The sequence below is a fragment of the Rhineura floridana genome, chromosome 3 (genome assembly GCF_030035675.1).
Source record: "Rhineura floridana isolate rRhiFlo1 chromosome 3, rRhiFlo1.hap2, whole genome shotgun sequence".
Classification (NCBI taxonomy): Eukaryota; Metazoa; Chordata; class Lepidosauria; order Squamata; family Rhineuridae; genus Rhineura; species Rhineura floridana.
Window position 1 is genome coordinate 64,810,271 of NC_084482.1, and position 27,699 is coordinate 64,837,969.

The following is a 27,699-nucleotide window of genomic DNA, read 5'->3' on the forward strand; positions in this document are numbered from 1 at the left end:
CCTAGATGAAACCAATTCTTTGGATTACTTATTTTGAATACCTGAAATGCCCTCCCTCAGGTAATCTTTGAGGCAGACATAATAATGAGCTTTAAACAACACTATAAAACATATATGGTGTTTACCCAAGCTTTCCTGGACTCTGTCTCTTGATATTTCATTCACTGTTTTGTACACTACTCAAGGTTTATCTTGATATATAGTTTTGTTCAGTTTTTATTTAGTTTTTGGGGAAAAATGGATCGGTAAAAGCAGTGGCTAGTGGGCAAATAATGAACTCAAATCCAAATTAGGTTGAAGGGTTTTCTCTCACAAAACAAATTGCTATTAATAAGGATATTTTTAAAGGAAATACTGATATTTTAAAAGAAGTATGGATACAATTATCATTCTTAATATTGATTTTTTAGATACATATTTTTAAAAATCCATTTTTGAAAACAGCCACAGAAAATCACTATATAGAGATCTGATCCGCAACTATACAGAACAAACAAATTAATGGAAAATCCAGTACCAGATCTGTACTGGGCAGAATTCTAGCACATTGCTGGTACCATAATTACTAGGAGTCACTGATAGCCTTATCCTCCATTAATTTTTCTAATTAACTTTTAAAGCAGTCCGGATTGGTAGCCATCGCTTCATCTTGAGTAAATGAGTTCCATAGTAGTAATTCTATGGGATTGTATCCAACGCTGCTGTTCCACTAGCTTGTGCAACAAAAAGCAGAGCAGAATTTGAGGATACATGGGGAAAGGAGAGAAAAGGGAAATTCCCTTGCATGAGTGGAACTCTGGGCATACATCTTTGGATACAAAGCTATGTGCTGTGTGAAGAACCGCTTACTTTTGTCTGTCCCAAATCTTTCAACATTCCGTTTCATTGGATGGTCTGGAATACTATTAATATGAGAGAGGGAGAAAAAGTTATTTCAATGCACTTTCTCTACACCATGCATAGTTTATTACATCTCTATCAAGTCCCCTCTTGCTTGCCCTTTTCCCAAAGTTTCAAATGTTATAATCTGCCCTCTTAATCATTTTGGTTGCCCTTTTTGATTTGCAGGGACAAGAACTGAACACAGCATTCCAAGTGTGATCATGCCATAGATTTGTATAAAAGCATTATGATATTGGCAGTTTAGTTTTGACCCCTTTCCAAATGATCCCTAACATGGAACTCACTTTTTTCACAGCTGTAACTTGCTGTCTGCAAAATTGGCCATCTCACTGCTTATCCCTAACTCCAGATCAGTTATGAACAAGTTAAAAAGCACTGGTCCTAATACAGATTAATGGGGGACCCCAGTTATTACATCCCTCAGTTGTGAGTACTACCTATTTATTCCCGCTCTCCACTTCCTGCTCTTGAACCAGTTGTCAGTCTGTAAGAAGATCTGTCCTTTTAACCCATGGCTGCTAAGTTTACTCAGGAGTCTTTGGTGAGGAACTTTTGCAAAAGCTTTCTGAAAGTCCAAGAACACAGTGTCTACTGGATTACCCTTATCAACGTGCTTATCAATATTGACTTAAGGCACAAAAATCTTGCAGTTTAAGAATGTACCTATAGCCAACATATATTTTTATCAAACTTTAAAAAGCAGGAAAATTGGGCAGCTATAGTGAATGCACCAGGGGAGCAGGAGACCTGCCCTCCTCTCTGAGATATTGGGCTCATCCACACAGCGATTTAGTGTGTGTGTGGTGCTATTTGCATGGTTCACATGACGTTGCAGGCAAGCAGAAGCTATCACGCAGTTTCCCCCTTTAAATCCATATTAACCCAATGCACTGATAATGCAAAAAGGAAAGGAAAAAACATCTCAGCTGCATTGCGCTCCTCCTTGCAGGAGCTTTGCTTTGATTTTTTTTTTTAGTGGGCAGGCTCTCTTATGCTCCATCGCCTGCTCCCTCCCTCTCTGCCACCCACAAAAGCTGCTGCAGCTGCTGCCTACTTTGCCTTTCACTCACTCATTCCCCTCCCATCCACCTTTCACTCAGGCTTGGGCAATGGAGAAGGGGAGGGAGGTCGAGTCAGTTTCATTTTTTCTTGTCAATTGCACACCAAGGAGCTCTCCTAGCTTCAGCCTTGAACAGAGGGAGTACACATGTAAAATTAGAGGGCGGGGCCACAAGGAAACAGCAAACTAATCCTTCCCAGAGGAAGCCTACTGGTGTGAATGGGAAACAGTGGATTTGAAGCTATCAAGTGTGGAGCTTGCAAATCTATCATGACAGTAAAAGCAGTGTCTTTAGTACAAAGGTATGCTCCCATGTGGGTAAACCCATTGTACTGCTCTACAAATTTGTAAAAATGCAAACACAATTTAGGTTGGTCTTTCACAGTCCAATCTACTTCCTGTGTAGCTTGGAAGAAGTTGGTAAAATGTGCCTCTGAGAATATGGTGAGTGGTGGCAACCTTCAATCAGCCCAAATAACAGAAACAAGAAATGTGCTGTGCTGATCTTGTTTTAGGCGGGAGGAAGCAACAACATTAAGACAGTTGATACAGTTCAGATAGTCACTTTAAATAAGTTTGATTGACTTTGCAGGAGAGTGAAGAGGGCAGGGGAGGAGGAGGAAGGAAGAGGGGAAGGAGGGGAGGGGAAGGAAATTTTAATTGTATTTTATGTATTTTAAATTTATTTTAATGTTTTTGTGATTTTACTGTTTACAATTTTATTATGTACATGTTTGATTTTATTTTTGTAAGCTGCCCTGAGTGCCCTATTATAGGGTAGAAGGGCAGGAGAGAAATATTTTAAATAAATAAATAAAATGAAGGAGAGGAGAGAGCGGGAGGGAAAAGGCAGGTCTGATCATTTGCATGCTTATTGAGTTCAATGGGATTGACTCCCATGCAATTGTGCTTAGAATAGATAAAACTGATCATTGAGAAGGGGGAGGAGACAGGAGGGGAAGGGGGGGAAGGAAGGGGTAAAAGAGAGGGGATAGGGAGGAGGAGGGGAGGGGAGGTGTGATTATTTGAATGTTTTATGAGTTCAGTGGGATTTACTCCTGTTTAGGATAGGTGAAACTGACCTTGGGAGGGGCAGAGAGGGGTAAGGGGAGGAAGGGGAAGGAGGGAGGGGAAAGGGGGGGAAGGAGGGAGGGGAAAGGGGGGAAGGAGGGAGGGGAAAGGGGGGAGAAGGGGAGGGAGGGGATTGGGTGGGCAAGCACTGGGCAAAGGGAAAGCCCCTTTCATTTCATTTCATTTCCTTTCCAAAAGGAAAACATTGGGAACAGTATCATTGTTTTTCAGGGTTTCCCCCACCTTTTTATTCTATAGCAGGCACATATAGTCTCCCACCCACATTTAAACCAAAGCTGTCATTGGCGACATCCACACCAGACCTTTATTTCACTTTAGACAGTCATAGCTTCCCACAAAGAATTCTGGGAAGTTTAGTTTGTGAAGGCTGCTGAGAGTTGCTAGAAGACGCACTATTCCCCTCACAGAGCTACAATCCCCAGAATTCTCTGGGAAGAGGGGCTGACTGTTAAACAACTCTGGCCACTGGAGCTCTGTCAGGGGAATAGGAGTCTCCTGACAACTCTAAGCACCCTTCACAGACTACACTTCCCAGGATTCTTTGGGGGAAGCCATGACTATCTAAAGTGAACTAAATATCTGGTGTGGGTGTGACCACCTGATTAGCCAAGCCAAACAGCTGTGAGCCTGGTTTTTAGAACATTAACGGTTCTTACTGCGCATGCCCAGCGCTATAATAGATGTCAGTGTTAAATTTCTTAAATTAAGTAAAAATCAGCCAGGCATTACTTTTAGATTGTAAACTGCAGAAGATGAAGGTCAGAGTATGGGGCAAGGTCACTGATAGGATTACATGTATTCTGTAAACATGGCTGATTTTAAATTAATTTCAACAAATTATGAGACCACTGTCAGAAAAAATAGGGATCTGGATTTTTTCCCTATTGTTTTACACTTTAAACTCTTGATTCTCTCTGACTGTTTTGTGTATTGCCATGAAAATTTAGAGGATTGTTAAGCAAGCGTTTCTGAGTTCAGGACTATACGTTCTGTAAGATTTTGTTTTGAAATTAGCTTATGGGAAGCATCAGAATGGCATGGGGATATTTTCAATTTAACTTTGTGGAATGCGAAAATCCATGCTGGCTATAGTATACAGCCACTCTTGCGGCTGTATGATTTGCAAAGAACTCTAAAAGGTTAGTTAGGACTAACCTTGGCAAAAGCCATGCTGTTTTTTTCCCCAGCAACTCTTGTCCTTCTATATGCATGATAATTTTATCTTTAAAAATGCTTTCCAACAGCTTTCTCAGAACAGATATTAACTGGCCTATAACTTCCTGGACACCCCCCCGATCCCTTTAAAAAAAAACTGGTGTCACATTGGCCACTGCCCAGTCCTGTTTAGAGGCTAATCATATTTTTATTAGAAGACGAGCAATTTCACATTTGAGTTCCTGAACAACTTGTGGGTGGATATCCTCTGGACTAGGGTTGCCAAGCGAGGAGCATCCTAGGCCCTGACATTTCAGGGCCAAAACCTTAGAGGATGCCTTTTGATGCCATTAAGCATGATACATTAACTATTACAATTTACACATTTTCATTCTCTATTTATTACTTCCATTCTATACTTGAGGAGTTGACCAAAACAAATTCATGAAGGCCACACACTCATCACAAACACACACGCCACCCTGGGCTCCCTGCTGGGAGGAAGGGCGGGATATAAATCAAATAATAAAATAAATAAATAATAAATAAACACATACAAGTAGTTCTCTAGTAGCATTTAGTACCTACTAGTTTCTGAAATCTATTTCATAGGGATTTTAAAAGCAAAATTCCTATCTTTCGCTATTGTTGGGTTGGGGCTGGGTTTGCTACATACACCATAATGTCATCAGAAGCTAAAAAGACACTAACAGTGAAGGACACAAGATCAAGCAGTAAAGTGTCTATAGCTCAGTTACATGTCTTATATTAGCAACAGCATGAATGTCAAAGGTGACATTTGAGAATACATCTAGTTGGTAAGCTTCACGTTGGTTTTTACAATATTTACAATACAATGTTTCATATTCTGCATTAAAATGTTAATAGGAAATTGACAGAACTGGCTTCTGATCAACACTATTAATTTTCTGGGGGAATTCTCAATGCAAATTAGGATAAATTGCATAGGAAAAAATTCAGTTTGTATCAGAATATTTTCTGATGCCCTAGAGCAGGGATCGCCAACCTTTTGGAACAGATTTTGAAACAGCGCTGGGGATACCACTCACAAAATGGTAAAGCTTTTCTCATAATTGTATTTCCATACTAGAAAAGGCTTGACTTGTTGAATTTCTGCCTGCCATACAGCTGTTAAAGTCACAAACCCCCTGTTTTTCTCCAGTGCCAACCCCAATGCCAACCCTAAACCAAAGCCTAAGCTGCCAACCTGTACTCACTTACCTAGAAGTAAGCCCCATTAAACACGAAGAGAGGTCTTTTGTATCTTTAAAAGTTGTGCAGGGGGAAGGGGGAATTTCACCTTGTGTTTTTTCCCATTACAGTGTTGCAAGAAAATCTGCACTTGGCTGAATTTTCTCTTCTCTTAAAGATACAGAATCATTCTCAGGCCCTGAGCCTGGCAACTCTATTCTACATACAAAGCAGATTCTTCTTGCTTTCTTAGAGGTAGCAGGTGAAGGAACAAACCAGTTCTTTGAGGTTGTATCCTTGCTCCCCCCCCCGAGATCTTTACCAGCCCAATAGCCCACAGGAAACAGCAAAAGGTACCATTCTCAGTACCAGGGAAAATATACAAGGTGGCCATGCCACAGCTACTTTTGCATGCACACAGAGCACACGTATGCATTCTAAGCATGCTCATCATAAACATACAGGCCACAGACACACATGATCTCTCTGTCACTCTTAAACACACACATTTCACATATATATATAACCATGCAAGTGTATTTCTCCCCCGCAATCACACATATACACCTCTTCTCTCATATGCACCCAGACAACATACAGGTCCCTCCCTCCCCTACACACCATCCCTCTCTCTCACACACACACCCCAATTCAGAAGAGCACCTCCCTGGGGCAAAGGAAGCACCTGCTACCAGCTTCATTTAGCTGGCCGACAACAGAACCCTGAGCATGAGGAAATAGCCCCACCACTCCTCCCTTCTCTCTCCAACCTTACACAGACAACAACAACAACAACAACAAAGTCCGAGCATGGGGCAAAGGAGGCGCCCACCAGGCCTCAGCATGTGCTCCTTCTTTCTTTCCTGTTGGAATAGGCAAATGTTGCATGTTCCCTTGAAGGGATATTTGGGGAAATATCCCATGTACCTGTTTTACCATGATGTAACTTCCTAATGGGTGGGGTTACTTACCTGACTTCCTCCTCCTTTGCCCTGGGGGATTTATGAATATTCTCCATTGCTGATCTATCCACCATTGAGAGAGGCCGCATGGCACAGATGCTGTCTCTGAGAGCATCAACACTAAACCACTAAAATGAACTGAGACTCCTATTTTCTTTCTTCTAAACTAGAGCCTATGTTCCTAACAGATGAGGTCGTAAGTAAACATTCTTTTCTTTTACCTAAAAGATTGTGTCTGTTGTTGTTTATATAAAGAAAAGTGGGCCTGGTTTACATTCTCATTCTGCTGCTTGTATTTTTATATCTGCTAAGAAATAGGACCAACCAAATTAGTTCCTATTTCTCTGTGGTATTTTTATAATACTGAACAGGTTATGTTGCCCAGAAATAGTTGAGAATTAAACCAGATTTTTCAGGTTTTATTTTGAGTATTTTTTGGTGTATTTTGTTTTCCCCCTTTGCTCTGTATCAGGCACCAGCGTTAAAAGAGACTATTTTTGCTGCTGTTACTTCCTTGAGTTGTTCTAGCATAACAAAAGCTCTTCTCAGACCAGGAAGCATGTATCAGCAAGGCAATAGAAGTTTTTCAAGAATGCCTGAACTATCTGCTGCTAACTTTGACCAGTGGAGGAGTAGAATCAGGATTATCTTAGCTGCAGAGAAAGCTCTAAGCTGTATCGAAAAATGTAAACCAGAAGGGAATGACCAAGAAGCTAGCGTTTGGGAATAATAATAATAATAATAATAATTTAATTTGTGGGTCGCCTATCTGGCCAATGGCCACTCTAGGCGACGTACAATTTAACAACAATACATTACATCATAATAAAATACATCATAAAATACAATATAACAATAAAACAATAAAACAGTTCCAGTACAGAGTAGTAGGCTATTGGTCGTAAAAATTTAACCCTCCCCGTAAGTCCCAAAGGCCTGTCTGAAGAGCCAGGTCTTCAAAGCTTGGCGGAATACATTCAGGGAAGGGGCATGTCGAAGGTCATACGGGAGGGAGTTCCAGAGAGTGGGGGCCACCACTGAAAATGCCCTCTCTCTTGTCCTCGCCAACCTAGCTGTTTTAGTTGGCGGGACTGAGAGAAGGCCCTGTGTGGCTGATCTTGTTGGGCGGCATGGTTGGTGGCGCTGGAGGCGCTCCATCAGATAAACTGGGCCAAGACCGTATAGGGATTTAAAGGTTAATACCAACACCTTGAATTGGGCCCGGAAAATAACTGGAAGCCAGTGTAGGTCGAACAACACTGGGGTGATGTGTTCCCGGCGGCGACAGTTTGTAAGCAGTCGAGCCGCAGCATTCTGTATAAGTTGTAATTTCCGGACCGTTTTCAAGGGTAACCCCATGTAGAGCGCATTACAGTAATCCAACTGAGAGGTGACCAGGGCATGTACCACCAGTGGGAGCTGATGAGCAGGAAGGTAGGGCTGCAGTCTACGAATGAGGTGCAATTGATACCAAGCTGCCCGGCTCACTGCCGAAATCTGACCCTCCATGGACAGCTTGGAATCAAGAACAACCCCAAGGCTGCGGACCTGGTCCTTCAGGGGCAATTTCACCCCGTCGAACACCAGGTCAACATCTCCCAACCTTCCCTTGTCTCCCACGAGTAGCACCTCAGTCTTATCAGGATTCAACTTCAGCCTGTTCCTTCCCATCCATCCACTCACGGATTCCAGGCACTTGGACATGGTCTCCACAGCAGACTCTGGTGAAGATTTAAATGAGAGATAGAGCTGAGTGTCATCCGCATATTGGTGACACTGCAGCCCAAATCTCCTGATGATTGTCCCCAGCGGCTTCATATAGATATTAAATAGCATGGAAGAGAGGATAGAGCCCTGTGGCACACCACAATTGAGAGGCCAAGGGTCTGAAACCTCCTCCCCCAATGCTACCTGTTGATGCCTGTCGGAAAGAAAGGAATGGAACCACCGTAGTACAGTGCCTCCTATTCCCGATTCCTCCAGGCGATGTAAAAGGATACTATGGTCGACAGTATCAAAAGCCACTGAGAGATAGAGGAGGACAAGAAAGGTGAATTCTCCCCTATCTAATGCCCTCCTCATATCATCAACCAGAGCGACCAATGCTGTTTCAGTTCCATGTCCAGTCCTGAAACCTGATTGGTATGGATCCAAATAATCCGTTTCATCCAAGTGTGTCGACAACTGATTAGCCACCACTCGCTCAATGATCTTGCCCAGGAATGGTAGATTCGAAATTGGGTGAAAGTTATTCAAAACTTGGGGATCCAAGGAAGACTTCTTTAAGATGGGCTTTACAATTGCCTCCTTGAGTGCTAATGGCATTACACCCTCCTCCAAGGATGCATTGACCACCGCCTTAATCCCCTCGCCCAATTTCTCTTTGCAGCTCACAAGGAGCCACGATGGGCAAGGATCAGTTAGACAGGTGGTAGGCTTCACAGTCGAGAGCACCTTGTCCACATCCTCAGAAGGAAGAGGTCGAAACCGATCCCATTTGACCGGATTGCAACTGGCCAACTCTGTTTCATTTACTGTGTCCACGGCGTACGGAATTGAGCTCCGTAAATGTTCGATTTTGTCGGCAAAGTGCTTTGCTAATTTGTCACAGGAGGCCTTAGACTGTTCCAAGGGTTCCTGAGCAACTGGACCGACCAGGCTTCGGACCACTTGGAACAACCTCCTGGGACAGCACTCTGCGGATGCAATAGAGGCAGCAAAGAACCTCTTCTTTTCTGCCTTTATTGCCACTTGGTAGGCAGTTACTGCTGCTCTAACCTGTGTCCGGACATCTTCGGAACGGGATTTCCGCCACCGGCATTCTAGTCGTCTCACCTCCTGTCTCAGATTTCGCAACCGTGGAGTATACCAAGGTGCTAACTGAGTTCTGTTCAGGGGGAGAGGACGCCACGCGATCCAGAGCCCTGGTGATCCCCTCATTCCACTCCATCACCAGGGTATCGACCGTGCGGCCTTCAGCAGGTTCCAATTCCCCAAGCGCAGTCAGGAATCCTTCTGGATCCATTAGGCGTCTGGGGCGGACCATTCTAATAGGTCCTTTTCCCCTACGGAGGGTGTGTGGTATCGAGAAGTCTATATTTACCAGATAGTGGTCTGACCATGACACAGGGGTGGAAGAAGCCACCCCCAACTTCAGAACACTTCCCTCCCCTCCCAGGACAAATATAAGGTCGAGAGCATGACCGGCTACATGGGTGGGCCCAATATTACTAAGGTGCAGTTCCCAGGAAGCCATGGTTTCCAGGAAATCCCGAGGGGCTCCTACGAGAGTGGCCTCAGCATGTACATTGAAGTCCCCGAGAATTAACAGCTCTGGGGACAACGCACGTACAGCCGAGACCATCTCTAGCACCTCGGCCAGGGATTCTGCTGTGCAGCGGGGTGGGCGGTACACAAGCAGGATCCCCAAACTGCCCTTCGGGCCCAACCTCCAGTACATGCAGTCAACAAACTTAGTCCTATGAAGAGGAGGTCTGGTAAAAACTAGAGACTCCCGATAGATGACTGCCACACCCCCTCCCCGCCTTCCCACCCTCGGTTGTTGTGCATAACGGAAACCCGGCGGACACATGGCCTCAAGAATGGGAGCTGAGGCCTCATCCAGTCAGGTCTCCGTAATACATGCCAGGTCTGCTTGCCCATCCAAGATTATATCATGGATATGCGATGTTTTTTGTACTACAGACCTGGCATTACACAACAACAATCGAAGGTCGGTAGGAATCCTGCATCCCCCAGTTGTCGTCTGGTTCTGAACAGACCCGGAACATGGGATGGGTATTACACATCTATCCCGTGTTCCCCTCATCTGGGAAGACAAAGATTCTCTTGCAAAAGCTATAATATTTGATTCTCTGAAGGATGATCAGCTTGTTTATGTGAATGAGTGTAAATCTGCCTTGGAGATGCTAGACAAACTCCAGATAGCTTTTGGACTTCAAAGTTTTAGATGTCAGACAATGTTGATTCGAGAGATACTGAATTTAAAATTGCAGACAAAGGAAAATTGTGAAAAACATATCATTTCCTTGTTGCTTATTTTCAACAAATTGAAATTGGCTGGACTTGATTTTAATCATCAACAGAAATTGGGCTTCCTAATGGGATCTCTTGGAAAGAAATTTGATCCTTTTATTTCTCTTTTAAACCACAATCCTGAGATTCAGTTTGAGGAAGCTCGCGAAATTAAGAGAGGAATGTGTGATTCAAAGAGACTCAAATGATAATGGATCAAATTACATGGCTAGCAGAGATAAAGGGAAGGGAAAAGCCCCTCCCAAGAGCCAATCACAATGCTGTTTTTCATGTGGGAGGCACGGTCACTTGGCTAGGGACTGTGACTCACCCAAAAGGTCAACAGCCAATGGCAGCTCTCCAAGTTTTAAACCAAGAGTACAAAGGCAGCATGCTTTCTCAAAGGAAAAGCAGGAACCTCAGAGAGGAAGAAATTCCAACTCATAAGAGTCTTGTTGCTAATAATTATAAGCAAAAATCAAACAATTGGATTTTAGATAATGGATGTACAAACCACAGTTGTTATAATGAAGATTTATTTGATGAAATAAACAGTGATACTGAAGGAAGAATCCAGACTGCCAATGGTCAATATATGGACATTAATGGATCTGGATCCATTGCTCTTTGGTGCAAGGTATCCGATCAAACCATAGTAAATGTGGCAGATCATGTTTTATATGTCCCAGACTTAAATTGCAATATGCTGAGCGTCTCAGCTTTAGTCAGGAAAGGATTTGCAATACATTTCCAGGATGGAAAGTGTACAGTGACTAAAGATGATGAATTGCTTGCACTAGCTTATGAAAATGATGGTGTTTATGAACTGAGTCTCACAGCTGAACAAGCAAACACAACCATGGTGGACAAGGAGGAGACCAGCCTAGAACTTTGGCACAGGCGACTGGGACATCGTGATCCAAAGGCGATCCTACAGCTACAAAAGCAGAACCTTGCCACAGGTATCAAGGTAAACCAACAGAACCATGATAAAGCAAGCAGGTGCGTAAATTGCATTGAAGAAAAGGGTGTTAGGCCCTCATTTCCACCAAGGACTGAAAAGAGAAGCACCAAGGTGCTAGATCTCATACACAGTGACCTCTGTGGACCATTTAATGTACCCTCACTTGGGCAGAATAGATATGTTCTAATTTTTGTGGATGATTTTTCAAGGTACTGTGTGACTTACTTATTGAAGGACACGAGTCAAACACATGAGTTGCTGAAGAAATACATCTTCATGGTGAGCACAAAGTTTGAAAGGAAGCCGAAAGCTCTACAAAGTGACAACAGTGGTGAGTTTATATCGCACCAAACACAAAGTTTCCTGGAGGAACAAGGCATTTTGCACAGGAGGACTGTCAGTCATACTCCAGAGCAGAATGGGATTTCTGAAAGGAGACTTAGATCTCTTCTGGAACTGACAAAATGCATGTTTGCTGACGCTGATCTACTCAAAAGGCTGTGGGGTGATGCGATCGTGGCTGCAACGTATATCCAGAACAGATTGCCAACCAAGGGCACCACACACACACCATTCCAGTTGTGGCATGGCAGAATTCCAAACCTAGCACATATCAGAGTGTTTGGAAGCATTGCTTTTGCCTACATAGCAAAACAAACGAGGCAGAAGCTAGATGCTAGACCAGAACAGACTATTTTGATAGGATATGCTCCTGGTAGCAAAGGCTACAGAGTTATGAACCTAAAGACAGGTGAAGTCAGCACAAGACACGTTGTCTACTTCGATGAACGAAGCAGAGCTGACAAAAGAGGGACTGTGCTAGATTTCTCAGAAGAGCAAGGACACCACGTCCAATCTCTTATAGATATGCCAGTACCCACATACGAAATACCAGTGACATCACAGATATCTGCACAACCTGGCCCAAGCCTTGAACAAGAGGAAGAGGCAGAGATTGCAGAAAGTGATGATGAGGCTGAGAGAGGTACAGATGCAGATGAGAATGATGAGATGACTGGACTGGAAGATGCTGCAGAGCCAGACCAGATCCCAGAACAAGCTCCCAGATCCTCATCGCAAACCAACAAAGGTGTACCACCTCTACGCCTGTCCTACCTCACAAAGTCAGTGCTACCCAGAGAACCATCGACTTGGGAGGAGATTTTATTTATTTTATTTATTCGATTTCTTAGTCGCTCATCTGGCTGGCTACCCAGCCACTCTGAGCGATGTACAAAGCAAAAAACATATAAAACATCAAAAATACCAAACACTAAGCAAGAAAGCTAAACAATAACATAAAAACTAATTCAGTTACAATAAGGCTTCTCATCTGTATAGTCCAAAATGTGCGCCTTCAGATGGAAACTCGTGATGTGAGTCTTCCCACCCTTGCACAAAGACTGGTGTGGGTGATAGTCCATATGCAAGATCAAGCAGATGCCAGCATCCGAGGGCGCTCAGTGGAGAATAGCCGCTCAGGAGGAGATGGATGCACTGCACAAGAATAAGACTTGGACCCTGACAGAACTTCCACTAGGCAAGAAAGCCATAGGATGCAGATGGATGTTCAAGGTGAAGCAAGGTGCAGGAGGAGAAATTGAATGCTACAAGGCAAGACTAGTTGCCAAAGGTTTACTGCAGAAATATGGAGAGGACTATGATGCTACTTTTGCTCCTGTTGTCCGACAAAGCACAATAAGAATGCTACTAAGGGTGGCAGCCTCCAAACAGATGCACGTCAGAAACCTCGATGTCAAGACTGCCTTTCTGCATGGAGAAATAACAGAGGAGTTGTACGTGCAACAACCTCCAGGTTTCGTGAACCAGAAGCAAGCACATCTTGGGGCCTATATGGACTCAAGCAAGCTGCAAGGGCCTGGAACGAGAAACTGGATAAAATTCTCAAGGAGCTAGGCTTCAAGCAAGGTGAGGTAGACCAATGCCTGTACACCAGAAGCAAAGATGGACATTTGACATATATTCTGATTTATGTCGATGACTTGATTGTGGTGACGCAAAGAGATCAAGACTACAGAGAAGTTGTACATAATTTGAACAAAGAAGTTGAAATCAAAGAGCTAGGCACTGCAACATACTACCTAGGCATCCAGATTGAAAGGGAAGCAGATGGCTCCTATCTACTCAACCAAAAACAAAAGATTGTTGATCTTTTAGAGACTCTAGAACTCAAGGATTCCTATCCTGTAGCAACGCCTATGGCAACAGACTTTCTTAAAGACAATGATGTAGGTGAACCTTTACCAAATAATAACAAGTACAGAACAGCAATAGGGAAGCTTTTGTACTTGACCACAAACACCAGACATGACATAGCAAGTGCAGTAGGGATCCTATGTAGAAAAACTAGCACACCCACACAAAAGGACTGGATTGCTGTCAAAAGGGTGGCTAGATACTTGAAAGGGACTATGGACTTTAAGCAGAGATTGCCAGCTAATAGTGATCCAAAGCTTGTGTGTTACACTGATGCTGACTGGGCTGGAGATAGCTCAGACTCCAAGTCAACTAGTGGCTTTCTGTTTATGTATGGAGATGGACCTATCTCCTGGGCTAGTCACAAGCAAGACATAATAGCATTTTCTTCCACAGAATCTGAGGATATAGCTGCTGCAGAAGCCTGCAAAGCCATTTGGCTCAACAGACTACTAAAGGACTTTGGAATAAGAGTACAAAGGCAAATCCAGGTGATGGAAGACAACCAAAGTTGTATTAGACTTTCTCAGACTGAGAGAATCACTCCATGGACTAAACATATAGCTATAAAATACCATATTGTTTGTGAGTTGACAGAGAAAGGATTCATCAAGATGAACTACTGTCCAACTGCAGAGATGACAGCTGACATCTTGACAAAGCCATTACCAAGAGACTATTTCCAGAGACTTCGTGTCAAAATGGGCTTGTTAGATTAATGTATGCAAATTTGAGGAGTGTTGGAATAGGCAAATGTTGCATGTTCCCTTGAAGGGATATTTGGGGAAATATCCCATGTACCTGTTTTACCATGATGTAACTTCCTAATGGGTGGGGTTATTTACCTGACTTCCTCCTCCTTTGCCCTGGGGGATTTATGAATATTCTCCATTGCTGATCTATCCACCATTGAGAGAGGCCGCATGGCACAGATGCTCTCTCTGAGAGCATCAACACTAAACCACTAAAATGAACGGAGACTCCTATTCTCTTTCTTCTAAGCTAGAGCCTATGTTCCTAACAGATGAGGTCGTAAGTAAACATTCTTTTCTTTTACCTAAGAAGATTGTGTCTGTTGTTATTTATATAGAGAAAGGTGGGCCTGGTTTACATTCTCATTCTGCTGCTTGTATTTTTATATCTCTGCTAAGAAATAGGACCAACCAAATTAGTTCCTATTTCTCTCTGGTATCTTTATAATACCGAACATTTCCTTCCTTCCTTCCCCAACCTTTTTAAAAAAGGGATTGTTTTGTTTTGTAGCCCTCATTGTCTATCTGCATTTCATTTGCCAAAATATGTATCCATTTTTGTTCTCATTTGGGCACGCCTTCCATTTTCTGAAAGAGCCTGTAAGAGCTTCCTTAACTCTGCTCATTAACGACACTGGCATCCTCTTCAACTTGATGGCACCTTTCCTGATCGGTGCTATACATTCTAGCTGAACTTCTTTTATTGTGGTTTTGAATTACACTATTCAGATAAATGTCTTCACTATACCTATTTGCACCCCATTCCTGAAATGCAACATACAGCTGATTGGGCTTTAGGAAATCCAAGAACCTTCTACTTAAAAGATGGCCACATGGTCTAAGCAGCATTTAGTCCTAGAGGTTCAAAATGGCTTGCAAGATTCAAATTCAACAGTTGTCTCTTATTTTGAGATGTTGTTACAGAGATGGAGTTAGTTACATAAACACAAATCCTGAAATGAAAGACTTTTCAGACATGTTGTGATGTGTCCTGTTTGGCTATCTGATTCAGCTTGCTGCAGGATCAATGGGTAAATAGGTATGAGAGCCCCTTAATAAGAAGAATCTCATCTTGTGTTTTACCTCAGAGTAACTGATAATGTAAAAGGGAAACTCACTGATTTTGCCCTACCATCACAGGAACTTAGGGACCATGATAATGAATCATTTCATGGCAGGAGGGCCTTTATGAAAGTAAGTGTGCATAGGTGTACACAACTGAGTAAAAGGTAGCCTATACTCACAAGTGACAGCCTCAGGTGCTATTCCTTTTTCAGTTTCCTTTCACAAGTTGCAAGCAGTGAATTTCCCATGGAAAAGCCACCTGTTTGTTCAATTCTGTTAATGGTTTACCTCTGTTTAAAGCAATGCATTATGGATTCCGTGATTGTTTGGAGCAAGCACATAAATTGGCATTGGGCACAGAATTCAGAATCCTAAAAATATAATTTGTGGGGGGGGGTGTTTTTAAAAAATAACCCCTAAGGCTGCAAAAATAAGCTTGATAGTATCCTGCTGTGCATGATGAAACCACAGAAGTCTGCAGGGTGTGAGGAGGGGAAGCAAATCTTTGCTTGATAAGGGGTAGATCTTCAGGGCCATTCATAGCTCTTTTTCCTCCCCCAATGATTAGGAGAAGCAGAACAGAGCACAAGGAGCAAATAAATGTGTTGTTTGCTTAACGTGCATAATTGTTATAGGTGACAGCTTTTGCCAACAGAAAACATTGTTTTTTTTTTAAACTGGAGGCTCTAAACAGAGTTGGTGAAAGGTCCCAAGTTTTTCCACACATCCAAGTGGATGCTGTAGTCTGATGGCTGCTTAAACAGGCTTTTTTGTGTTTGCTTTGCATATATTGCCAATATTACAAGTTTATAGCAGGTTCAGAGAAATTATACCTGGGTTCTGCCTTTGGTAACAGTTACTTACTACTACCCAGCTGGACCCATGTAGTGCATATGTTATAATAGCCAGTTGATCTGTAATAAACAGTTGATCGTACACTGGCCAGCCCAAAGATTATTCTGCCACAGTGTGAATATAAGCCGACAAACTCGCAGACAAAATCGTTCAGATTCGTTCCGACTTGGATGCTATAGTTGATACAGGCTCAGTGGATGTAACTTTGGCTCCTGCTTGTCCAATAATAATGGATTCTTTTCAACTTGTACAACCCGAGGATGTGGACAGGATCCTTGGAGAGGTGAGGCCCACCACATGTCTGTTAGACCCTTGCCCTTCCTGGCTTATTAAAAGTGCCAGAGGGGGCCTAGCCGAGTGGGTGAAGGAAGTGGCCAATGCCTCCCTACAACAAGGCAGAGTTCCAATGTGCCTAAAGGAGGCAGTTGTAAGGCCTTTGTTGAAAAAGCCCTCCCAGGACCCCTCTATTATGGATAATTATCGGCCAGTGTCTAATATCCCATTCCTGGGCAAGGTAATAGAGCGTGTGGTGGCCTCCCAACTACAGGGATTCCTGGATGAAACGGATTATCTAGATCCATTTCAGTCTGGTTTCAGACCTGGTTATGGGACAGAGACGGCTTTGGTCGCCTTGGTAGATGACCTACGCAGAGAACTGGACAGGGGGAGTGTGTCCCTGTTGGTTCTGTTGGACCTCTCGGCGGCTTTCGATACCATCAACCATGGTATCCTTCTGGGTCGCCTTACCGGGATGGGACTTGGGGGCACCGTTTTACGATGGCTCCGTTCCTTCCTGGAGGGTCGAACCCAGAAGGTGGTGTTGGGGGATTCCTGTTTGACTCCTTGGCCATTGGCCTGTGGGGTCCCTCAGGGTTCAGTTTTGTCCCCCATGCTATTTAATATCTACATGAAACTGCTGGGAGAGGTCGTCCGGAGATTTGGGGTTCGGTGCCACCAGTATGCAGATGACACCCAACTCTACTTCTCCTTTCCACCTAATTCCAAGGAAACTGTCTCGGTTCTAAACCAGTGTCTGACAGCAGTGGTGGACTGGATGAGGGTGAACAAGCTGAAGCTTAATCCAGACAAGACAGAGGTGCTCCTAGTCAGTCGAAAGGCAGATCAGGGAATAGGAGTTCAGCCTGTGCTGGATGGGGTTGCACTCCCCCTGAAGACGCAGGTTCGCAGTTTGGGTGTGCTCCTGGACTCAGCCTTAAACCTGGAGGCCCAGGTTTCTGCGGTGGCCAGGAATGCTTTTGCACAGTTAAGATTAGTGCGCCAACTGCGCCCGTTCCTGGAGTCGTCTGATCTGGCTATGGGGACACATGCCTTAGTTACATCCCGCTTAGACTACTGTAATGCGCTCTACGTGGGGCTGCCTTTGAAGACTGTTCGGAAACTTCAGTTGGTGCAACGAGCTGCAGCCAGAATGTTAACTGGGGCTGGTTACAGGGACCATACAACTCCCCTGCTGCAACAGCTCCACTGGCTGCCAGTCTGTTTCCGGACACAATTCAAAGTGCTGGTTATGACCTATAAAGCCCTATACGGCTTAGGTCCAGGCTATTTGTCAGACCGTATCTCCCTATATGAACCTGCCCGGGCCCTGAGATCTTCAGGAGAGACCCTTCTCATGATCCCATGAGACACGAGATAGGGCCTTTTCGGTGGCTGCCCCTAGGCTCTGGAACTCCCTCCCTAGGGAGGCAAGAATGGCCTCCTCTGTGCAGTCTTTCCGCCGACAGCTAAAGACTTTTTTCTTCGGGCAGGTCTTTGGAACTGAAGGTTTTAAGGGTAGTGACTGAAGAGGATGCTGTATGTTATTGTTTTACTTATATGCTCCTAAACTGGGTTGCAGTATTTTAAGAGTAATTGGTTTTAACATCTTAATAGTTTAATCCTGTTTTAATGCTGATTTTATATGTTTATATGTTTTATATTTTTATAGGTTCTTAATGATGTGTACTTGTTTTTATCTGGAAGCCGCCTTGAGTTCCAGTTTGGAAAAAGGGCGGGGTATAAATAAAGATAATAATAATAATAATAAGCCAGTGAATGGTTAGACAGGAAACTGCAGAACATTCTATAACCTAAACCTGGGAAAAGCCTTTCCACTTTTGTGATGGACTACCAAAGGCTCTGGTAGAAACATTTGCTGTTAACATGGAACAATATTAGCTATCATTGCCCTACAGGTCAATGCACCAATACAAGGCCTTTCATCTATCCTCGATCTCTCCCAACCTGTTACCATACATCCCTGAAGGCCGTGCATCGTGACTGCAGTGTTTGAGTGGGTCTCTTTTCTCCTTTGCATTAGCATTGCTCTGAGTTAGGGACTGAGCTGTTATGAAGGAAAATAGGGATGCATACCGGTAATCTCTGAAGGTACTGTAGTTTCTTGCCTTGTTTTGAAAAAAGTAGAGAATGAAGGCACTTAATGCCACTGATTGTTGTGTTTGTACGTACAGTTAGTAGTATCTCTTTTCCACTTCACACCTTTCCCTCATTTACTTTGCTACCTCATAATTGTGTGAAGGCATCTCTCTGCACAGGATGATTTGCCACTCTTCCCAGTCAGCTACCCAACCCTTTGAGGATATTACTGACCACCATACACAAGCTATGAAATAAAAACTTTCTTCACAATAGTGCTCAGAATGGGGTGGGGTCAGCCTTGTAGCCAGCCTTCCTTGTTAGGTGGGGCAGCCACATTTCTAGGTGGGTCATTTGTGGAGGAGAGGAGCATAGTGCCAGCCAATCCCCTCCCCACTGGTGAAGCGGATGTGAAGGCCAGGCCAGGCGAAGCGAAAGACCTTCTCCCTCATTCCTCCATCCAGAGAGTGTGTTTACATTCATGAATGAAGTTTAATCTGTTATATTGTCTCACCCTTTTTTGTGAGATCTCCAGGAATGCCAGACTCAAAAACTTGACTTTGCCTATAGCTATAGTCCCCTTTCACCTGTGTCCTGTTCCTGTGTTCTGAGTCTTCATGAACTGAACTACTTTGGTAAAGACAACAAGCTCTTTAGGCTTTGATGCTGCATTAGGTATTTCAGTTTTAGATTCCACTTGAAAAACAAACTTGTCCATACTACAAGTTTAGGAAAGGGCACAGAGAAAATAAATACTATATGGTGTATTTGTAACTCCTTCTTGAGAGTCCCTTCTTCTAGTTTATTTCTGGCCTTTAGATTTTCCTCCCTGTTGGACTATAAAGGGGAAAATGTTTTAACTGGCTACTATATAAAAGACTAACAAAGCAATCAGAAACTAATTGTGGAAAGCAATTGGATTCTTTTTATTGGTTGGTGGGTTGCTTTTTTTTTGTCCAGAAACTTGAAAAGGCCTCATGCTGAGCTGCACGTATTAGGAAAATCAGAAATTAGGCCTGAGTTACAGCCAGCTAACTGTAGTGTACACAGCAATATTTCTATTCCTCTAGGGATGTTGTCATCCTTTGCCATCAAGTAATCATGAAAAAAACCAGCTATTATGAGTATAGTGAGTGCTTTAAAAGAGTAAAGGGTAGCCATTTTGTCATATCACTTCAAGTTATCTCTTTATTTCACGCTTTAGCAATAAACACTCAATCCTGCTCTACTCATTATAATAACTGCAAAATAAACTCTTATTTCTTACAGTAGGCAAACAAACATGCTTCTTTATTGCTGGCTGGGTAGGCAGTAGAACTGAAACTGAAAAGCAGAGCAAAGGAAAGTCCAAGGGGTGGAGTCTAACTCTAGCCCATAATACAAAGTATTATGTATAATACAAGGTAATATTTAACTCTTCAAGGGTAATGTTACTATACAGGCTGTTTTTTTCAGGATCATTTAAGTAATTATAGGGCAACTGTGATCCTGAAAAATCCACCCTCAGTAAGGGAAAGTCTTGAGTGAGGAGGCAGGGGGCTCTTCCAGATTAGGCTTTTGTTGTGTACCCCTCCCCCTCCTCATTCACTGAATTTTTCAGAGGATCTCCATTCTTAAATTGCTCCTGTTCTTACAACAAGCTGTCATTCTTTAAATGGAGGTTGTCATTGTCTGTCATGTCAAAAATGGAAAAGAAGACAATTTCCCATAACATTCCGGGGGGGGGGAAGCACAGCTCTAAGGAGGGTGGTGCCCCCATTTGCCTCCCCTTCACCCGGCTACAGGCCTGGGTGGGGTACCATCTCACCTTTTCAGGTTGATCTACAACCATCCCACTTTTTTCAGGTACACATAATTGAGTCTGTCTTAACCACCCCATCTTCTTCCCAACCCTCACTGCAGGCATTGCTCCAGAATTTAGCATTTTGAAAGAGGATCGTTATTTGCATGTGTGTTTATCTTATTCAACTCATCTCAAATTAGAGCTCATTTAGGAGTCTCTTATAGATTTTATTATTATTAAATCCACTAAGAAAGATTTTCAACTCTTGTAATGTACTTCACCTTTTGGAGACAATCAACACAACACAAAGGCATTTATCACATTGCAGACATATGCAACCACAGGAGCCATAAAGGTAGAACCTACCCATCCATCTTCAACCATTACAGGGCTTCATCGTTCAGACGGCACAAACAGTGGGCTGTAGTCCAGTTCACCTGGGCTTCCTTGTCTGGGAATCTGACTGCCTTGAAATAATGGGTCAGTCAGCTCTCCACTCAGCCCTTTCTTGGGAATTTGTTTATGCTTCAGTCTGTTTTAGGCTGATTTGGATATTTTGCACTCAAGCATTTTCCTTTGGGTCTTAAAACTTTTTCTTTTCCTGGAAAGTGACTGAAAATAGTCTATTGTGAGGTCCTTAGAGTCATAACAAGAAGAAACCAGAAGGACTATTTTGCATTTTGTGAAGGAAAATTTACCTTGTGTACAGCGAGATATGGAAAGTGGTTTTTTCCCAGGCAGCACAAATTATTGGAAAGAACAGGTAATTTTCCATGTGGCCAACACACTCTTGGCAGGCTAAGCACAGCTTCTGACCATATGTCAGAATCATATGTGAGAATCACTGATCAGCTATCATCCTTCAAGGGTTCCTAATGTCAAGATCCTGGCTGACCCAGAACCTGGAGAGGCTTAGGGCCCCACACAGCACACTGCTTCCACTGAAAACATGGAGAAATCCACACTAGTCCAAAGGGAGCATGAAGGGCCCCATCTCAGTGATGCCTCGCATCCCCCCATGACACCATCCCACACTCTGTGCCTTGATCCCCAACTCACCTTCATCATCCCCTCAGCCTCAGTAACAGCAGTAGCTGCAGTTCAAATGGGAAACCCAAAGTCACAGAAGGGCCACCCTACAGCTGTATTGGCAGGAGTCTACTCAGGAGGAAGGGTCTATTTGGAAAGATGGATCTACTCAGAAGGCAGAAAAAGATACAGCTACAAATTGTCACCCAGCTGCAGGCAATGGCTATTAGGGATGGAAAGATCTGTCAATTTCGTTTCTCTCAGTTCCTCATTTTTTCAATCTTAAATTCAGTTCTCCACATTTCTGCAGCAATTTGTGTTTTTTAAAAAAATTCTCATGAAAATTCTCCAGCATTTTAGTGCGAATTTTTAATAGACACATTTTTGTAAGCACTTTTGACTAATATACACATTTTTGAAAGCAATTTCTCATCATATAATACATGTTTGTATAGTATTTTCACTCATATATTCATTTCTATGCACACTTTCCCCTAACAAATGCATTTTTGTAAACATTGCTTGGCTGGCGAACTGTGTTGCAAAATTATAATAAATGCGAATTTCGCAGGATGGCTGTGTTTCAGCTCTCATATTGTTTTGGAAAGTGTGCGTTTGATAAATTTGGCTTTAAATGTGATCTGAATCAAATTTCTCCCCTATCCCTAATGATTATATAAGTCTCTCAGTCTTCTCTAAACCTTTGTTGGTTTAACACTTCTCTTTCTCATTAATATTTCAGCTCCCCTTGTTCCTGCTCTGACTATATTGTTTACTCCCTCTGCCGTCTTGATGCTCATCATGGAAACCTAATGCCAATGGGCCAGCTGCTTTCCCTCATTCTATCCACCTTTTACAGCTGGTCCACTGCAGCAGGCCACTGACACCCTGCTCATAGGACAGCTCCCAGCATCTGAACTTCTCCCATGCCTTTTCCACCCTCATCTTAAAAACTGATCTCGTGCACATATCAATCAATCAATCAATATCTGGATGGCATCCCTGCCTGTAGCTCTTTCTCACTTCTACACCAAGGCCCCTCACACTTAAGGCTGCAGCTACAATTGCATGTACACTTGACAAACCTTTCTCCATAACCATGAGGGCTAGAAATGTGATTTTCTTAAATGAATGTCAAAATTCATAGGCATCTAGTTTTGCAGACTATAAATAGGCTTGGCACAGTTTCATCTGCATAGTATAGCTTTATCCAAGAGCACTACTAGGAACACAATAGCCCATTCACACAATATCGAATTCAGTTTCTTTTGTGGCCCCAGGGAAGGATGCCAATGCTTAAGGGGGCTTTGTAGCAAACTCTAATTTATGATGGGCAACAGCAAAATCAGTTGCATGCATCTCACATGACAAATGCATAGCTCACAGAGTCTGCTGAGGTGACCAAAACAAAACCTTTTCACGCAGTGTTGTGAGTTTTCACTGGTTTGGAGATAATTAAATGGTCCAGATAAGCAGCATGGAGTTGGGAGGAGGAGGAGTTTGGGATATGAGGGCTCACCTTGAACTCCTCTTTCAGGCCCCTAGGAAGAGATTATGCTGCTGTTCAGCACATGGGCCCTCAACCTGACACCATCTCTCGTGTCCCCATCACATCCAAATACACAAAGTTAATGACTCAGTGTGCACTTTGAAATATGAATGAGAGCTCTCCCAACTCACCTTCTCTAACAGGTATCTTCAAAATGATAATTTCTTGCTAAAAATTCCCAGTAGGCCAACAGAAGCCCTTTATCTCTATTCTAAAACAGTAAACCTTGCAGGCTAAATCATGATGGGATATTATACAGTATGACAGGACAAAGAAGTTCTCGAGCCCCCATGTCATCATAAAACACACAAGCGAACCTGTCACTTTGATGCCGCGCTCAATGAAATCCCTACCTGCTCTTGACTCCTTCAAAGGCTGCCTTCTGGCAAGGACTTATCTGATGGTTTATTTGTTGCTGAAAGACAAGAGGGGAAAAAATATAATATCCAGCTTGCATAGAGATATACAGTTTACCTAAAAGTAAATGATGAATTTTCTACATTTGGCTAATAGTATCACTGATGAAGGTTGCAAGAGCAACATTTTTGAAAATAAGAAGAATACTGTGGTATCTATTTTGCGACCCAGGGGTGAAATAAGACGCAGACACAATATGATGGGTTAAATAACGGGCCACTTTATTAAACCAAATTCATATTATGACAATGAACCTGCAAAGGGGAACATAAGTGCGGGATTCAACTGGTGAGTCAGGCAAAGCCTGCTTGCAGCTATTCGGGCGACCCAAACCCGTCGGGCAAAGGGGTGCAATCTGTCAACCCCTTGCCCTGACCACACTCCAATTGTGCGTAGGGAGGCCAACCTGCATCACCGCCCCCCGGTGCCGTGAAACTCCGGGTGGATGAGACCTGTTGGCCCCAAAGGCGACTCGTATCCTGCCCTCAGGCCGTAAAACCCGGAGCTGCAGGCCTCCGGAACCGCCTATCACCTCCAAAGGTGCCTAAAGGTGTCACCTAGCTGCCCTTCACCTTCAACCTTTCCCGCACTTCCTCAATAAAGCGACCATTAAGTATTAAATTCAAACAGCCAAATCAACCTAATAACCACAGAAAAAACACCCGTATTAACCCTGAATGCCCTTCCTGCTAACCACAGTATGGAGTAGGCAAAAGAAACCTGCCGGCTAAAACGCAGGCAATCCAAAAATTCCTACTCGGCCCCGGAGGCGACCAAATGAATCACACTGCAGCAGAGGGAGGGTAGGGCGGGTGCCACAATTATGAAGAGGGAGAGGGGGCGGATGGCGCGAGCCTAAATAAGCTCATATGCCCCGCCCCCTCTAGAAGCGCGCCGTTACTGCGTCACCCCAGCCGGTGCGCTTGCCTTCTCCAGACATGGAGGCTCAGGCTTCACCCGGGCCGCAAACACGCCCCACAACCAGTAAGTCCCGGGTGCGAAGTGGGGTTGCAACCCAGGGGTGAAATAAGACGCAGACACAATATGATGGGTTAAATAACGGGCCACTTTATTAAACCAAATTCATATTATGACAATGAACCTGCAAAGGGGAACATAAGTGCGGGATTCAACTGGTGAGTCAGGCAAAGCCTGCTTGCAGCTATTCGGGCGACCCAAACTCCTGTCAGGCAAAGGGGTGCAATCTGTCAACCCCTTGCCCTGACCACACTCCAATTGTGCGTAGGGAGGCCAACCTGCATCACCGGCCCCGGTGCCGTGAAACTCCGGGTGGATGAGACCTGTTGGCCCCAAAGGCGACCCGTATCCTGCCCTCAGGCCGTAAAACCCGGAGCTGCAGGCCTCCGGAACCGCCTATCACCTCCAAAGGTGCCTAAAGGTGTCACCTAGCTGCCCTTCACCTTCAACCTTTCCCGCACTTCCTCGCCACAGAAAGGGGACAAACCTCTGTTTAGTCACCCTTTACCCCACATTCAGACAAGATGTCCTTCAAGCCCCTCTGCAGGTCTTCTAAAAGGATATCATTACCTACATCGGTCATATGAACGCCATCTGACCGATATAGCTCAACCTTACTGCGCCTTATCTCTGGATGGTGAATGACAAAACCACCAGAGTCCAATAGAGCAAGACGGAGCTGCCTATTTACTTTTTTGCGGGTCCTATTTATCCCACTAGGGTCACCCATATAATTCCAGTGCCTACGGGGTAAAATATCGGACCAAATCAAGTGTACCCCCGGCCAACGCTGCATAATGGCCCGGAAGTCAGCAGTCGCCTGTTCAATAAGGGCTCTGCCCTTCAACATGCCAAGGTCATTCCCTCCCAGGTGAATGACCAAAAACTGTGGCGCATTCCGAACTACTGCCGTCAGCAGTCGCCTGTTCAATAAGGGCTCTGCCCTTCAACATGCCAAGGTCATTCCCTCCCAGGTGAATGACCAAAAACTGTGGCGCATTCCGAACTACTGCCGTCTGGAAGAGCGCTGGAAGGAGCACGTCCCAGCGCATCCCACGGTGGCCCAGCCATTGCATGTTAGCCCACCGGCTAAGCCCAAGCTGCTTGCCCACACGCAACTTCGCCGCCCTGCGGCCTGCCCAAAAGACCATACCATGGCCTCAGAGGAGGATGTGCACTCTTTCGTCTCCCTTCCAGCGGCCTGTCAAAACAAACAATGGAAACTCATAACAGTGACAGAAACAAGTCACAAACTGGTTTTTGGAACCCCTCGAAAAGGCCGAATATAGGACCTATAGGCTGTAGAACGCCATCTGCCCAGGGACTGTAACTGGCCTTGGGAAAAACCCAAGCAGGCAGCCGTAGACGCTGCGCCAATACGAAAAGAATGTGTCCCAAACTTGTTGGGATCGAGTCCCATATGCCCAAGGGCTAACCTAGTAACCGCCCAAAACTGAAATCTAGAAAGAGGGAGGCCATCCTTATGAACAAATAAGTATCCTGGCTGTTGTCCACGGACTGTTAAGAACTTAGCCAATGCTGTTACATGGCAAATTTCGTGCCTCCGTGAGGGGGAAAGAACCACCATACGTCCCCTCTTGCGCTGATCAGTCCTTGACCAGCGCAGCTGGAGGGTAGCCTGTCCCTCCCTCCAACTAAACTCAGACAGCAAAAGGGGGACGGGAGGATAGGTCAGTCCTGGACCCCACCAGCACCTCACTGATCCTAAAAGCTCCGAAGAACAGTGTAAGTGCGGCCGCATGAAAAAGCAGGGCCTCAAAAGATGATGAACATATACGTTCAAATTGGGACAAGAGCCCTAGCAAAAGTTCTGGGTGAATAGGGGAGCGAGGATCAGAAGTGGCGGGGTGTTCCCTTGCCCAGCCTTCCAACATCTTACGAAGTCAGAAGTCATAAGAAAAGTCCCGCAAACCTCGGGACTTGGCCAGAAAGGATAGGCCAGAGAGCTTACCTCGAATAGTCTTAACGGCAAGGCCCTTCCTCCTGCCTTCCACGCAAAACTCTATGAGGTCTTCCACTGGGATGGGCCACTGCTGTACGTAACCCCTTTCTACCCTGAAAGCCAATAGCTCCCTACCTGCTCTCTGGTAGCTGGCCATAGTACTGGGCGCAATGGACAGGCTTATCGCTCTCTCCGACTCAAGTTGCCAATCTCCCACAGATCTGGCGGGACCATGTCCGGCCAAGCCTTGGCCCACGGCTTCAGGTGGCGAAATCTCTCCATCTGGTTCCGTGACAGAACACTGGCAAAGAGCCAATCTTGATACCCAGAAAGGTGAACAATGGGACAGGATCCTCCATATTCCCAGTTTCAAGGGAACCCCCCAGTTACATACCCATACTATAAGCTGTGACCTCAGGTGCTAACATGCACCCCAAAATCTGCCCTACCAATGAACAGCCCATCATACAGATAGTGCCCCACTATTTCTGAGTCCACTTGTCTCCTGACTGCCCCCTACCAGAAGGATCTGAAGCACTCCATGCGAGAAATATAGCAGTCCATAGGCAATGCTCTGAAACTGTGCGCACCATGTTAAATGAAGCATAGAGCACCGTTCCTAGACTATCAGGTATGAACCCGTTACTGCCTGACCCCTTAAATTAGACTGGTTGTGAATCAGGCGTAATTTGCCCACTGCCTTTTAAGGCCCTACCCGACTGGGGTGGCCAGGAAGGGGCCAAGAACTCTGCCCAACTGTACATCTTTACACTCTGTCCCTGGCAATTACCGCCATAACTAAAACAGACTGAAGATTGTAGGCCGTGAAGGCCAGCTGGGAGTTGGAGGCCATGACTGCCCCTCCCAGAAGGAGCTGAAGCACTCCATGTGAGAAATATAGCAGTCCATAGATAATGCTCTGCCACATAAAAATGCATAAGGCATCTCTATCATAGGCGTGCACCATGTTGAATGAAGTGCAGTGCACTATCCCAGACTACCCAGTATAAACCCATCACTGCCTGACCCCTTAAACAGGACTGGTGGTGAATCAGGTGTAATATGCCCTCTGCATCCTAGGGCCATAACTATGACAGATTTAAGACTGTATGCCCTGAAGGCCAGCCGGTAGTTGGAATCTGGGATCAGGAAACCAAAAGAAAAACACCGTAACACAGACAAACCTCCCTTTAAACCGGGTAGCCAGTAAGCGAAGTTCGTAGTACCTCAAGTCTAACTGGGGAGGGACACATGTCCCTGAGCAGCTTAAGCTGGGGGCTTCCTCTTACCCCCTTGAAGGCCTCCGGCCTAATATCTCACTGCTGTGCATAT

General features: G+C 44.5%; 1 long non-coding RNA gene across 2 annotated transcripts; it reads right to left on the reverse strand.

The window, feature by feature from the left end:
• Positions 1-212: 212 nt before the first annotated feature.
• Positions 213-27,699, reverse strand: LOC133382157 (uncharacterized). 2 transcript variants are annotated; one of them, XR_009761816.1, is made up of 4 exons: positions 27,594-27,699; positions 23,363-23,424; positions 20,798-21,043; positions 213-902 (listed from the first exon to the last, which is right to left on the reverse strand). It is a non-coding gene; the product is annotated as an uncharacterized LOC133382157 (long non-coding RNA). The 2 variants fall into 2 exon arrangements; XR_009761815.1 differs by lacking the exon at positions 20,798-21,043.